Raw genomic sequence first — 15,450 nt, forward strand, 5'->3', positions numbered from 1 at the left:
ATAGCCTACTTATAATTTGTAATGTACTTTGTGTAATAAAATGTTCTAAACTGTTCAGTCTTATATTGGTTTGTATCATAATGCTTGCTGCTATATCCCCATATAGCATTAATTCGTTTTTGTACTGGTAAATGCTAAATATAGCCAGTGGTACTGCAAGTGCTAATATAGCCAGTGGTCAGGGTTTAGTAAGTAAGTGACCATATTTGCACCGTGCGAAAAAGACGTGCAGACCAAGTCATATAAATACCTGTAAATCTAGTGTCAGCCAGGTGAGTTTATGACGGAGGTTCCTGCCCACGTTTTTTGCACGCGGCCGCACCGTATTTGCACCGTGCGAAAAAGACGTGCAGGTCAAGTCATATAAATACCTGTAAATCTAGTGTCAGCCAAGTGAGTTTATGACGGAGGTTCCTGCCCACGTGATCACGTGCGTTCTTTGCACGCGGCCGCAACTTCGGAATGACGTGTCGTTCTTACGTAGCGTCTACTAAACGGCAGATCTCGCGTTTCCGTAAATGGCCGCGTAACTTCCGCACGCGGCGCAGACGAATCGTCACCTATAGCGGCCGTATGTCGAACGTTTGCGCAACCTGCGTGTGTTACAGCTGTTGATTCATTACTCATTTATTACTCTTAATAACACAAACTACGGTGTGTCATGACATGAAATAATGACACAAATGTAAAATATGATAGTATAGTTAGTCTTCACAATTGTTACATTCAATATAGCATAAATACAAATGTTGGATTCTGTAGAATAGCCTACCGTAGTCTATCATGTTGTACAAAAACCATGCATGCTCCAACTTGTCTGGAATTGCTTCTAATATGGTGTATCCAAAACAAAAAGGAAATATTATTACATTATTGTATAGTGATATGTATATTATTTACATAGAAGCTTAATCCATACATAAACAGGCCACACAGCCAGCAGAATATGAAAGCATCCATGTAGAGGATTCAATATACCATCCCCTCATTAAAGATTTTCAAAATATCACATTACCAAGAGAGGAGCATTTTGCCAAAATGACATGACAAAAACCAAGTCTGAAAGGCATATCACAATATCACAACTCATTTTAATAGTTGATTAAAAAAAAAAAAATGAAAAAATGTTTACCAGTGGCATTATCGTTTATTAATGATAGGCTGTCACTAATAAATAAAGCCATGTCCTATACATAATTATCTGATATGGAAATGAGTTAGGCCTTCTGTAACCTATATATTTTTACAATGAAAACTAAAGAGTGCTTTACAGGAAGTAGCCTACATTACACTGAGGATATTTTAGTTTGAGAATTGGTTGTTATATTTGAACCACTTTAGAAATTCCATCATGGGCCATCGAACAATGATTTAAAAAGCATATCTTAATATCCTCACTTCTACCATACATTATAACTGTATGACTGAGCATCAACATACAAAATCTTGTTGAACTTCATAAACATATCAAATGTGTAGAATTGAGAGGCGTGACTCTTAGACCCAACATTCGCTAGATGTTAAACAAGTCCATGCACCTGTATGGTCAAAAGTCCTATAATGGATGTTGAAATACAGACATACCTATCTCTACCAATGTCACATCATGTGTATCAATGATTGACTAAAGTAAGCTCTCTACAAACCATGGTAGAGTGAGACAATAACGTCTCCATCTAGTGGGCAAACAAGTCAATGCACCTGTATGGTCTAAACTCTAGTTCGTTGTCTATGAGCCACTCCCTATTAATACATCCATGATCCTACCACATGCAACACCGGACAAGAAAGGCCCCAGACTAGTTTCCCCTTGGATCTGTCTTGCATCTCCACAGCCTATAGGGGCCCACTATGAGGTCCCTGCCCCCTCTGCAATGAACCATGAGCTCCGCCCCTGTTGGGAACATTAGCTGCCTGGCTAGCATAAACAGTTTGTTGGCATTTCGTTTTGACAACTGGTCAGTTGAGATTGTCTGCTGAGAGGAACACTCATTCCGTGTTCTGGACCCCCAGATATAGGCAGAACATTTTTTATTCTCAGTATTTCCTCATTCCAAAGAGGGTGTGGGACTACGTCCAATCCTGGACCTGAGAATTCTGAACATTTGATGATGAGTCATTTGATGCGTTGCACCTTCAGAATGCTCTCTCACAAGACCACATTCGCTTAGGTGACAGGTACACATCTGTATACCTACCGGACGCCTAAATCCACATAAGCATACTCCTGGCACACAGACGGTTCCTCCGGTTTGCCTTCCAGGGCGTGGCTTACGAATACCTTGTCCTTCCATTTGGTCTCAGCCTCGCCCCACGAGTGTTTAGCAAGTGTGTGGAGGCAGCCATTCCAACTCCAGGGCATTAGAATCCTAGCTTACATAGACGATTAGCTGCTCTGCGCCCCGTCGCAGGAGCAGACAGTGCGGGACCCGGGCACTCTTCTAACACACCCAGGGGTGAAAATTAACTTTTTGGCTCACGGTGAGTCACCTTCCAAGGGGACTGTAGATGAAAAAATCTACCGGCCAAGTATATATTTTTTTCAGATAGCCTTCCGAAATCTAGTCGCCAATTGGAAATTTTACCTGCATTTGGCCGGTGGCAGGTGTTAATTTTCAGCCCTGAACACACCTAACCGCTCTGGGCTTCGCGGTGAATCTAACCAAGAGTGCTTTGGTCCCAGTTCAGTCAATAGAACACCTGGGAGTCAGGTTAAGATTCTATCACGTTTTAAGCTGCTCTGTCAGATGCATTGCCTCATTCAGACTAGGGTTGCAAATTTCAAGGAATTTCATTAATCAATAACTGTTAACCTTAACAAATGATCGATTAACGACTGCACTTTGCTCGCTTAATTTTTTTGTCTTTCGCTGTGTCGTTGAAATTTCCCGGCATCCCAATTAGCCTTCACTACATGGCAGGACGCCCTCATGTGCAGTCAGACCCTAAATCATGATTACATTTCACCCAACTCCCGTTGATAACGTTCGTTCCCCCCAAAAAAGTTCTGTTCCATTAACAAGCAATTAATCGAGTAACCAAATCGAACTCGAGTAAATTGTTATTGGCAATTAATCGATAGTCGATTAACTATTAACATCCCTAGTTCAGACAGAGTCTGGCCATGTTCCGCTTGGGACACTGGGTCAATTTCAGGCTGTGCCTCCGTCTGTTGGGACTCATGGCATCGACCATATCAGTAGTTCCTCTGGGGCTACTGTTAATGAGGAATTTTCAACGGTGGGTAGCAAACTTACACTTGTGCCCCCTCCACCACCTCCCATGACCGGTGACAGTGTCCCAAGAATGTGTCTCGGCCTTCCACTCATGGAAGGACCTCCGCCTGCTCGAGGTTGGAAATCCCATGGGCGTGGTGACCCATCCATGACCCATCCCTCATGACCATATAGGTGAAAGTAGGAACAAAGATAGACCGGTAGATCGAGAGCTTTGCCTTTTGGCTAAGCTCCCTCTTCGTCACAACAGTGTGGTAAAGAGATTATAGTCTTAGTAACACATAATCATGTGTTCATAATAAAGCAGATGACAACTTGGCTCGACGAATGGAGCAAGCGACTGGAAGAATGTTGACTGACATGTTTCACATTATAGAATATCAGAGCAACTGTTTCACTGCTATGTCACTCAACCACTATGTCACATTACCTTATAAAAGTTCAGACACTGAAGGTGATATCTTTTAAGAGGGGTGTAGCAGTTCCAGGATAAAACTACTCATGTCTGTACTGTGACAGATACTAACATACAATACAATTAAGCTATAGATAATTTTTCACTTTGGGTAAGTGAAGATTTTTTAAACATTTTTTTATTATTATTTTTAAATATCAAAATGTGTCATATATTCCCTCTGTATTCTTACTATTATTTTTCAGAACAAAGTGATAAACAGGGAAAATGGATCATTTCCATTCAAAGAATTTCATGAATTTGTTAGGATCATGGTTAATCCGAAACGCTAACCCTAAGTATGGTACAATTTAGATTAAATACTGTAGTAAACTGTAGGGGTATCTTAGTGAACTATATTTGAATACTATTTTAAACCACTATTTTAAATCACCACTGGTAAGATACACATTTATAAACTTTAAAACAAGCTTATAATAGTTGTGTTTTTTTCATTATTATTATTTTTTTATATCGTTTTACCTTTTTGTTTTCAATTTTAGTTTTCAGTTTCCTAGTTAAGTTATTTTTTGAAAATGCTTAGTTTTAGTTTCTATTTTATTAGTGTCAGTACTAGTTTTAGTTTTTATTTTCTTCTGCGCTAGCCTCCTGAGACCAACCTGATCTTGTGAGCTCACTTTGTTTCCCTCTGTGTGAAACAAACCCTCTGGTATACTGTATGTATGTCAGGTTACTTCTGCGCAGGGGCACAACACAAAAAAATGGAGGGTAAATTTCATATCCATCCTAAATACTAGGCTTATGTATGAAATGAAAAAGACTAAAACTAAAGACATTTTCTCTATAATTTTAGTTTATTTTAGTTAGTTTTGTAAACATGCACTGTGCAGTTTTAGTTAGTTATTGTTTTTTTTTGTAAAGCCTAGTTTTTGTTTTTATTTCAGTTAACTAAAATGTTTTTTCATACCTAGCCTAGTTTTTGTCTTTTAGTTTGTTTTTGTTAAAGGTGGGGTAGGTAGTTTGATGTCAACAAGGCCTCCGATTGGACGTCTTTTTCAAAAGAACCCGCCCCTCCCTCCTGTTAATCATGATGTAGTCCCTCTCTCCAAACATGAGTGGTAGGTGTGGTGAAGGCTGAAAGGATATTATGCCAATTTTACCAAATAAAGCCAAAAGCAAACTACCTATCTCACCTTTAACTATATTAACCTATTGCTTTAAAACTCCCAGCTATATCAGTTTTGTGTATCATACTTTGTTTTGCAATTACGATTAATTGCTGCCACTTTGTGAAATGACTGAATGGTCGTTCTTATTACCTCCACCCAGCAGGGTAGTACGTCCGGCGGGTAGCCTACTGTAGGGTAGCCTACTGTAGGACATTTCAAATAAAACATATGTTTCTTTAAAGCAAGGTTGATATCATGCAGACTTGTGGCTTCTATCATGCAGACTTGGCCACTATTCATCAGATAGCTGGTTGGCTTGATTCCAACTGTTTATATGAGGATTTTCTGAAATGTCAATGGAGTGAATGAAGATGGAATTCACTTCCTGAACCTTACTGTTATGCTCTAATGCTGCGTTACAGTAGCCTTAATATACACAATATACTGTACCATATACCGGGTGTGCCAAACATGTTGTGTTGTCAGTGATAATCTGGCCAGTTTTTGTCATATGGTGTTATATTCCCCAGCCCAAGGTGCACAGCACTAGCCTCATGAGACCATCCTGATTTCATAAGCTCACATTGTTACTCGCAAATCAGTCTGGATACTCTCCATAGCAATCTGTTTGAGCCAGTTAAGAAAACAGCTCAGAAAACATTTCACTCAAATCGCCATCTTGTTTCCGGAATAGCATCCTCTCGATGCCGACTACATTTGTGAGGTAATGTCGGGAATATGTAGTACCTAATATATAGTACTGTACGCCAGATGTAGTAGGGACAATTTTGATGTAGCATACTCAATCTGGTGTACTATATAGTAGGTACTACATACATGGACAGTCAGACACAGTCTATGACATAATTATGAATATGATTGATACATTATCAACAGTTGTGATCATAATAGTGGGAGTAACTGATTATTAATAAATGCAAGTGTCAACATGAAAAGGTGTACGTATGACAGTTACAGCTATGATCCGACAGTGCAGCACAGGTTGCACAATCAACTTTCAGTTCAAAATGGTGGCGGCCCAGCTGAGCATAGATGTCACATACTGGTAGCAGAATAAATGGAGTGTCCCTTCTTGGTATTCTAAACTTTTGCCTCAATACAGTATTTTAACTGTAGTTGCTGATTTATTTATATGCCTTACTGTATGTCTGTATTGTCTGTTTCAGATTTGAGAGTATACTGTACATACGAGATGAGGCTGAAGAACACAGTACTCATTCTTATGGGTAAGAGGCTTAGCTGTGGATTTGAATACAAAAATAGTTTGTGTCTCAATATTACTGTTCTAATTGTAATCAAATTGTACTTTTGAAAAATAGTGGCAATTGATGTGGCCACTATACAGATAACTGCTGAAATGAACAAAGGTGTCATGGGAGAAGTATTTATGAGGACATATGTCACTGCATGTGGCACTACATGTGTGTGTCCATGTGGATCTACAACAAGAACTCAACCAACCATAACTATGACTGCTGGATCCACGACAAATGCTCAACCAACCACAACTGCGAGTGCTGGATCCACTACACCTGCTCAACCAACCACAATTGTCACTGCTGGATCCACTACAACGGGTCAGCCAACCACAACTGTGAGTGCTGGATCCACAACAACAGCTCGATCAACCACGACTGTCACTGCTGGATCCATAACAACAGCTCAAACAACCACAATTATCACTGTAGGATCCACTACCACAGCTCAACCAACCATAACTGTAATTACTGGATCCACAACAACTGCTCAACCAACAACAATTGTGACTGCTGGATCCACGATAACAGTTCAACCAACCACAACTGATACTGCTAGATCCACCACAACTGCTCAACCAATCACAACTGTCAATGTAGAATCATCAACAGCTCAACCAATGACAACTGTGACTACTGGAACCACCACAGCTGCTCAACCAAAGACAATTATGACTGCTGGATCCACAACAACAGCTCAACCAACCACACCTGTCACTGTAGGATCCACTACAACTGCTCAACCAACCACAACTGTGACTCCTGGATCCACGATAACAGCTCAACCAACCACATCTGTCACTGTAGGATCCACTACCACTGCTCAACCAAAAACAGCTGTTACTGTTAGATCCACCACAACTGGTCAACCAACCACACCTGTGATTGTTGGATCCAGAACAAGTCAACCAACCACAACTGTCACTGCTGGATCCACAACAACTGCTCAACCAACCACAATTGTGCCTGCTGGATCCATAACAACAGCTCAAACAACCACAATTATCACTGTAGGATCCACTACAACAGCTCAACCAACCATAACTGTAATTACTGGATCCACAACAACTGCTCAACCAACAACAATTGTGACTGCTGGATCCACGATAACAGTTCAACCAACCACAACTGTCACAGATGATTCCACTACAACTGCTCAACCAACCACAACTGTGACCACTGGATCTACCATAGCTGCTCAACCTACCACATCTGTCACTGTAGGATCCACTACAACTGCTCAACCAAACACAACTGATACTGCTAGATCCACCACAACTGCTCAACCAATTACAACTGTCAATGTAGGATCATCAACAACAACAGCTCAACCAATGACAACTGTGACTACTGGAACCACCACAGCTGCTCAACCAAAGACAATTATGACTGCTGGATCCACTACAACAGCTCAACCAACCACACCTGTCACTGTAGGATCCACTACAACTGCTCAACAAACCACAACTGTGACTCCTGGATCCACGATAACAGCTCAACCAACCACATCTGTCACTGTAGGATCCACTACAACTGCTCAACAAACCACAACTGTGACTCCTGGATCCACTACAACTGGTCGACCAAACACAGCTGTTACTGTTAGATCCACCACAACTGGTCAACCAACCACACCTGTGAGTGCTGGATCCAGAACAAGTCAACCAACCACAACTGTCACTGCTGGGTACACTACAACAACTCAACCAACCACAACTGCGAGTGCTGGATCCACAACAACAACAACTCGACCAACCACAATGGTCACTGCTGGATCCACTACAATGGGTGAACCAACCACAACTGTGAGTGCTGGATCCACAACAACAGCTCGATCAACCACAACTGTCACTGCTGGATCCACAACAACTGCTCAACCAACCACAATTGTGCCTGCTGGATCCATAACAACAGCTCAAACAACCACAATTATCACTGTAGGATCCACTACAACAGCTCAACCAACCATAACTGTAATAACTGGATCCACCACAACTGGTCAACCAACCACACCTGTGATTGCTGGATCCAGAACAAGTCAACCAACCACAACTGTCACTGTAGGATCCACCAGAACTGCTCAACCAAAAACAAATGTCACTGCATGTGTTCATTTGTGTGTGTGTTCATGTGGACACAGCATATCTGCTCAACCAACCACAAGTGTCACTGTAGGATCTACAACAACAAGTCAACCAACCAGAACTGTGACTGCTGGATCCACCACAAGTGCTCAACCAACCACACCTGTCTCTGCTGGATCCACAACAACAAGTCAACCAACCACAAGTGTCACTGTAGGATCCACAACACAAACAACCACCATGATCACAACCCAAGCTCCTGCTCCCCTTCCAGTGGTGGCTCTCCAAGTCACCATACAACGCGTGTTCATACCAGCTTTTAACAACCCTCAGAGCTCCGAATTTCAGGCATTTGCAGCAGTCATTGTTGGAGTGGTAAGTCAATTGTAAATTGTATGTCCATTGTTGATGCATAATGACGGTTTATGTAACATCAATATTTCTAGCCCAATGAGTACATTTGAAGTTTATTTTTTATACAACTAACTATAATACTATTTGATATATCACTACACTACAATTCTCTCTTACTTGACAGTGTGATGTGATTTACCGCACCAGATATGGTTTGCTATTCGTCAGGACAATTGTTATTGCATTCAGGTAATTCAATTTAACTTCTAAAAGGCATTGAGTTCATTACTTTAAATTTATTTTTTTCTTAATATATCTATATTATGTCAAAGCATCTCTTTACCACGTACAGTATGCTTTGAGGAGCCTGCACTGCACCTTTTACAAGATGAGCAATGCAAGCAAGGTTCATCGTGCTAAATAATCAACTTTTGTGCTGTTTATGGCACAGCCTCATGTGCCAAAAATAATTTTAAAATGCAGTTAACTGGTGTAAAGGCTGCTGAAACAGCTCAGATATTTGTCACTGCATCACTCATTGTACAGTTTGTAACCATTGAACTTTGACCCCTTGCAGACCCGTGTCCAGAACACGGATGGAAAGCACGGAAGCAGAAGTAGAGCTGGTGTTCAATGCGACTTCCACTGAACAAATACCACAGAGTACTGACATTGCCAATACACTGAAAGAGGCAGTGACCAATCCAAACTCTACATTCAACCTCTCAGTGGATCCCAACTCTATCACTGTTATAAGTGAGTGAACAGCAGATTGTACAACATGATACTGCCTCCTTATGGCTCATATCATTATCTCATGATCCAACTCATGATTCCTCCTTTTTGTTTACAGGGACTCCAAATATGACCACAAATGCTACATCAAGTTCAACAGCTACTCCCACCATTAAGACAGTCATCATTACGACAGCTCCATCCACAACCGCTTCAAAAACTACTACTTCTGCAACGACTACTTCAACAACTACTACTTCTGCAACGACTACTTCAACAACTACCCAACCAACCACAACTGTGACTGCTGTATCCACCACAAGTGCTCAACCAACCACACCTCTCTCTGCTGGATCCACAACAACAAGTCAACCAACCACACCTGTCTCTGCCGGATACACAACAAGTCCACCAACCACAACTGTCACTGTAGGATCCACTGCAACTGCTCAATCAAACACAACTATTACTGCTGGATCCACTACAATTTCTCAACCTGTCCCTGTAGGATCCACCTCGACTACCCAACCAACCACAACTGTGACTGCTGGATCCACCACAAGTGCTCAACCAACCACACCTGTCTCTGCTGGATCCACAACAACAAGTCAACCAACCACAAGTGTCACTGTAGGATCCACAACACAAACAACCACCATGATCACAACCCAAGCTCCTGCTCCCCTTCCAGTGGTGGCTCTCCAAGTCACCATACAACGCGTGTTCATACCAGCTTTTAACAACCCTCAAAGCTCCGAATTTCAGGCATTTGCAGCAGTCATTGTTGGAGTGGTAAGTCAATTGTAAATTGTATGTCTATTGTTGATGCATACTGACTCAATATTTCTAGTCTAAATTATTACATTTTAAGTTAATTATTTATACAACTGTACAAGTCATACTATTTGATACATCATTACACTTCAATTCTCTCTAACTTACTTGACTGCTTTACTTGACAGTGTGATGTGATTTACCGCACCAGATATGGTTTGCTATTCGTCAGGACAATTGTTATCGCATTCAGGTAATTAAGTTTAACTTCTAAAAGGCATTGAGTTCATTACTTTAAATGAGATACATGTACAGTAATATGTATTTTCTCTTAATATATCTACATTCTGTCAAAGCATCTCCTTAACACCTATGTTTTTAGGGAGCCAAGGTTCATCATGCTAGATATATGACTTTTGTGCTGTTTCCGCACACTTTAGATTAATGTGCCAAAAATAATTAAAAAATGTGCAAAGGCTTCTGAAACAGCTCAGACTGAATTGTCACTGTATCACTCATTGTACAATTTTTAACCATTGAACTTTGACCCCTTGCAGACCAGTGTCCAGAACACGGATGGAAAGCACGGAAGCAGAAGTAGAGCTGGTGTTCAATGCGACTTCCACTGAACAAATACCACAGAGTACTGACATTGTCAATACACTGAAAGAGGCAGTGACCAATCCAAACTCTACATTCAACCTCTCAGTGGATCCCAACTCTATCACTGTTATAAGTGAGTGAACAACAGATTGCACAACATGATACTGCCTCCTTATGGCTCATATCATTATCTCATGATCCAACTCATGATTCCTCCTTTTTGTTTACAGGGACTCCAAATATGACCACAAATGCTACATCAAGTTCAACAGCTACTCCCACCATTAAGACAGTCATCATTACGACCGCTTCAACAACTACTACTTCTGCAACGACTACTTCTGCAACCACAATTGCACTCACAAGTGTGCAAGTAACTTTTAGATCAGCAGGGGAGACTTTCACAACTGACTTGTCAAACCCATCCTCTACAGCTTTTAGAAGTAGAGCATTACTAATTAAAACAGAGGTGAGACTGCCAGTAGAAAATGACATAGAGATACCAGTACCAGTTAATGGGGAATAGCACAGGAAAACCAAAAGATTTAATTCAGGAGTGGAATTTAAAAAAATCTGTATCAGACATGTTGCTCCTTTCCTTTCAGCTTGAACCTTTCTATCAAAGGGAGTTCATCTCATTTGTCAGTTTGACAGTGAAGAGTTTCAGGTGATTGTCTTGTCCTTCACTGATAGAATTATTTTTGTGGAGCTCCAATATATGTCTATAAAGCTCTGTATGTTTTTTTTCTTCAGTCAAAGTAGCTAGCCACGATTGGTTAAGCCAATAAGGAGCTTGCCCATGGGGCTTCGCTCCACTCATGGAACTAGGTTTACAATACGTTACTGTTGATTTGTCTGTCCATCTATCAGCTTAATGTTATGGTTTATCTCTCCCTTCTCAGGAATGGATCAATCATCAACACTATGGATCTATCATTCAGGCTACCTTTCCCCACTGACACTGAGATTGGTACTGTTCTGATCAATGCAGCCTCAACCATCACAGCTTTCAACATTGATCCCACCTCAGTGACAGTCGATGGTTCATGTAAGGATGATTTTGTAAACGCACACCTGCACAAAAATTTGCATACCTTTTCACAGCTGCTGTATATCAGCAGTATCTTTTTGTTACCTGTGCACCGGACGAAGTCTGTGGATGGAGGTTATGTTTTCAGTGCTGTGTGTTAGTTTGTTAGTTCTTTAGTTCGTTAGTCAGCAGGATTACGCCAAAACTACCAGACCGATGTTCATGCATCTTGGTGGAGGGGTGTAGTATCGGCCAAGCAAGAACCCATTACATTTTGGAGCGGATCCAAATCACAGGGCGGATCCACAAATTATTTTTCACTGTCTTTAACATTGTTACGCAGCTAAGTTAGCTTGGTGGCACCTGTTGCTAGTTAACGTTATGATGTTTTCGCACAATACATTCATGCCTGCGGGGGGAGGCTCTCTGTGCAATATCCACAAATTTAGTATACATCTCTCCCATTATTTATTTAGATTTTCTGATCTTTAAAATCATGTTTCATTCATAAAAACCATAGAAATTTCTAAAATAAAAAAACATGATTTTCATTTTTTTTCTTTTTCTAACCATCCCTCCACGCCTCCCCTGAATTTCTTTGGGGCCCCCCAGGGGAGGCCCGCCTCACAGTTTGGGATGTCTACCCCGGGGAAAGGGAAGATCAACCAAGCATCAAACGGCAGCGGCACACACAGAAACCAGGGAGACAGCCTGTAGCCTTTCAAATAAAATAAAAACTCAAAAAAGTGAAATGTTCACTTAAAAACTTCTGAAACTAAACTGAAAGATATAGATAGGGCATTTGGCCTTGTTATATTATGCACCAAAGTGCCATCTGGTGTTTATTGATATTGCAAGAAAGGCCATTTGGTGGATCCACACATAATTTTTCACTTTCGTTAATATCGAGATCGAGAGACTTCTAAAGACTCTCTAAATTAGAAAAGTCCAGTCCACTTACACATTCAAACACTGTACAGTAAATGCTGACAACGTGCATTATGGACAGCGGCCTGCAATTTCCGAGTGCCCTTTTCTAGTTTTTCATGTAGTAAAAATATCTTATAAAGTAGAAATATCCTCATATCCAATAGATGTACTGTAAGTGAATTAAGTGGAAAATGCGCTCCACATTTTGACACTAACACACCTCCTTTGTGTTGCTCTCCCTCCATATACAGCTGTGAGCAGTGCAGTGAGCAGCAGGAAGACCAGCCTCTTCACAGCTTCCTGTCTCGCACTACTGTCATTGCTAGTGTCAAGACAACTGTAGCCTCAGATGTTGTCCATTGGAACCTAAAGTGTCTGGATATCACATACTGTACAGTGTTGGAAGGCTAGAATCTGTCAAAGACACATACTGTATTTATATTACCAAGTGATCACTGGCTGTCTGTTATGCTGTATTGTGCGATATAGACTCATAAACCAGTCACAAATCAGGTTTAATTGACATATAGTTTAAATCTTAAGACTGTTTTGTTTGGCTTCTTGTGAGAATAATGAGCTTACAACCATTATGTCAATGAGTCGGTTGCTTAACCAAAGCAGTTCACAATAATCATGCTTGTTAATCTCAATCTATGTAGGCAGTTTGAAACAGGACATCTCTGAAAGGAGGAAATTAAACTAGTTTAGTACTTTTTAAATGTAACTATGACTTTTGTTTATCAAAGGTGTATTATTTGTTATTTCCTTTCATTAACTTTGATAATCTATTAGCCTATTTCCACAGGGGTCGATGTATCAGCGTCACAGGATGATCAGAATCAGAATTACATTTATTTTGGCCAGGTAGGTTTCCACATACAAGGAATTTTGTTTTGACTGTTATTTTGTATGGTATTGTGTTTTGCACTATCTTGGCTTGTCGTTGCACTTTTATGTCATTGTTATGCACCAACAGACCTAAGCAAATTACTCGTACAGTATGTGAAAACCTACTTTGCAATAAACCTTTTTCTGGTGTGTGTGTGTGTGTGTGTGTGTGTGTGTGTGTGTGTGTGTGTGTGTGCGTGTGTGTGTGTGTGTGTGTGTGATTGTGCATGCACAACCATGACAGTCAGATCCTATGTAGGGTAATTTTTTTCTCTCAGGTCGGCTCATCAGAGACATTGAGAATTCTGTGTTCAGGCCCATCTGTGAATTAAGTTTGTCCAGTTAAACATGAGAGATGACACATACATGCATGCCTGTTGTTAAGAGTTTTCTCTCTGATTAGTTTCATACAAAACAGTTGTTTGAGTTATTGAATTGAATATAGACTATTTTTTATTTGGAGAAAACTGTTATTCTGAACTAGGGAACCCAAAGGTAGACACACGACCATGGGATATGCTTCAACAAAAAGTCCCTTTAAAGAAAAACAAAAGTGTTAAGAGAGTCCATGGATTGATGTCTGGGTCATCGAGGCTGGTGAGGTGTAAACTCAGGAAGCAGCTCTTATTGTAGGAGTCGGGTCCCCACTGGAAGACAGGACAAAAAAGCAGTTAATATTAAGTTCGGTTGGCAACTCGAAAAATAAGCATAAGAATGCTTGAAACTAACTAATGTAATTTAAACATAAATCTTGCATAGAAGTGAAAGAACCCTGAGTTTGATATATTGCTGCTGATGACAGATGAGAGCCAGGTGTGTTGACTTAATTAGGTGAGCGCAAGTGAAGCCAAACATGGGCTGCATTCTGAAACGCATACTTGTAATTTTTACTACCGGTAGTACTACAGCTGCCATTAGAAAGTACATACTTGTATGCATACCATTGGGACATACCACTTTGTCATAACATTGCGATTCGGAACGCAGCCGGAACCCGGACTAGGACCCGGGTGACAGTACAACCCCCACACAGCCAGAGAAAGAGGTTATAGGAGGGCAAAGTACTTGACAAAAACATTCTGAAAGTGTAGCTGCTGCCAGGCACAGTACAGGGACTACTTGGCTTCCAAGTAGATCACAGTAGTTTTCAACAACAACTTTTAGGAGTCCACAGGCCCTGCTGTTATGGTTCTGGCCTGGTCCGCCCTGCTCGCCCCCTTCTCCCAGTCCAGACCCTGGACTCTTCAGCCCTTTTTCCCCCAGCTCACCCCTGATCCAGACCCTCGCCCCTGTCCCTGGATTCTGAGCCCCTGTTCCCCCACTCACTGCCCTTGCCTCTCCTCACAGTGACTCTCACCCTCCATGTCGCTTCCTCCAGAGACACTTGTGCACACTTGTATCTTTGCCATGCACTTACCACTGTGTTTTTGCCTCCTTGTGTGTACTGTTTTGTGTTTGTTGTCTTGTCTTCGATGTTTGGTTTGTGTCCTGTAATGGATTTTAACTGATCTAGTCAAAAAGGATTTACCAAGATTCGCTCAAAAGGTTAAGTCTGGTTTATTGAGAAAACAATACGAGCGCAAGGACTTCCTGGACAACGCAACAAGAGTGGTTCATCCAAAGAAGTGAATTCAAAGCTTGTCATGCCCAGCCTTATATTCAAGCAAAACACAGGTACGGCGCTTTGAGGATGTGATTGGCTAACTCATTGCACGTCATATGAAATGGCAGGCGTGGCCGAGAATACAGACATGTGACATGAGAAAAGGCGGCAATTTCTTGGAGACAAAGGATGGTTATTCTGGAGTAGACATTTCTAGGTGTGTGGACCTCCTTGAGGCCACCCTGTCTATGTGAACGTTTGAGGGAGGTGGTGAATAACAAAAGGAGAGAGAGAACAAAGGTTTAAGGTGTTTGGAATAGAAAGGTCTTGAGGCCAGATGTAAATTCTATGA

This window comes from Borostomias antarcticus (assembly GCF_949987555.1).
Source record: "Borostomias antarcticus genome assembly, chromosome: 6".
Taxonomy (NCBI): domain Eukaryota; kingdom Metazoa; phylum Chordata; class Actinopteri; order Stomiiformes; family Stomiidae; genus Borostomias; species Borostomias antarcticus.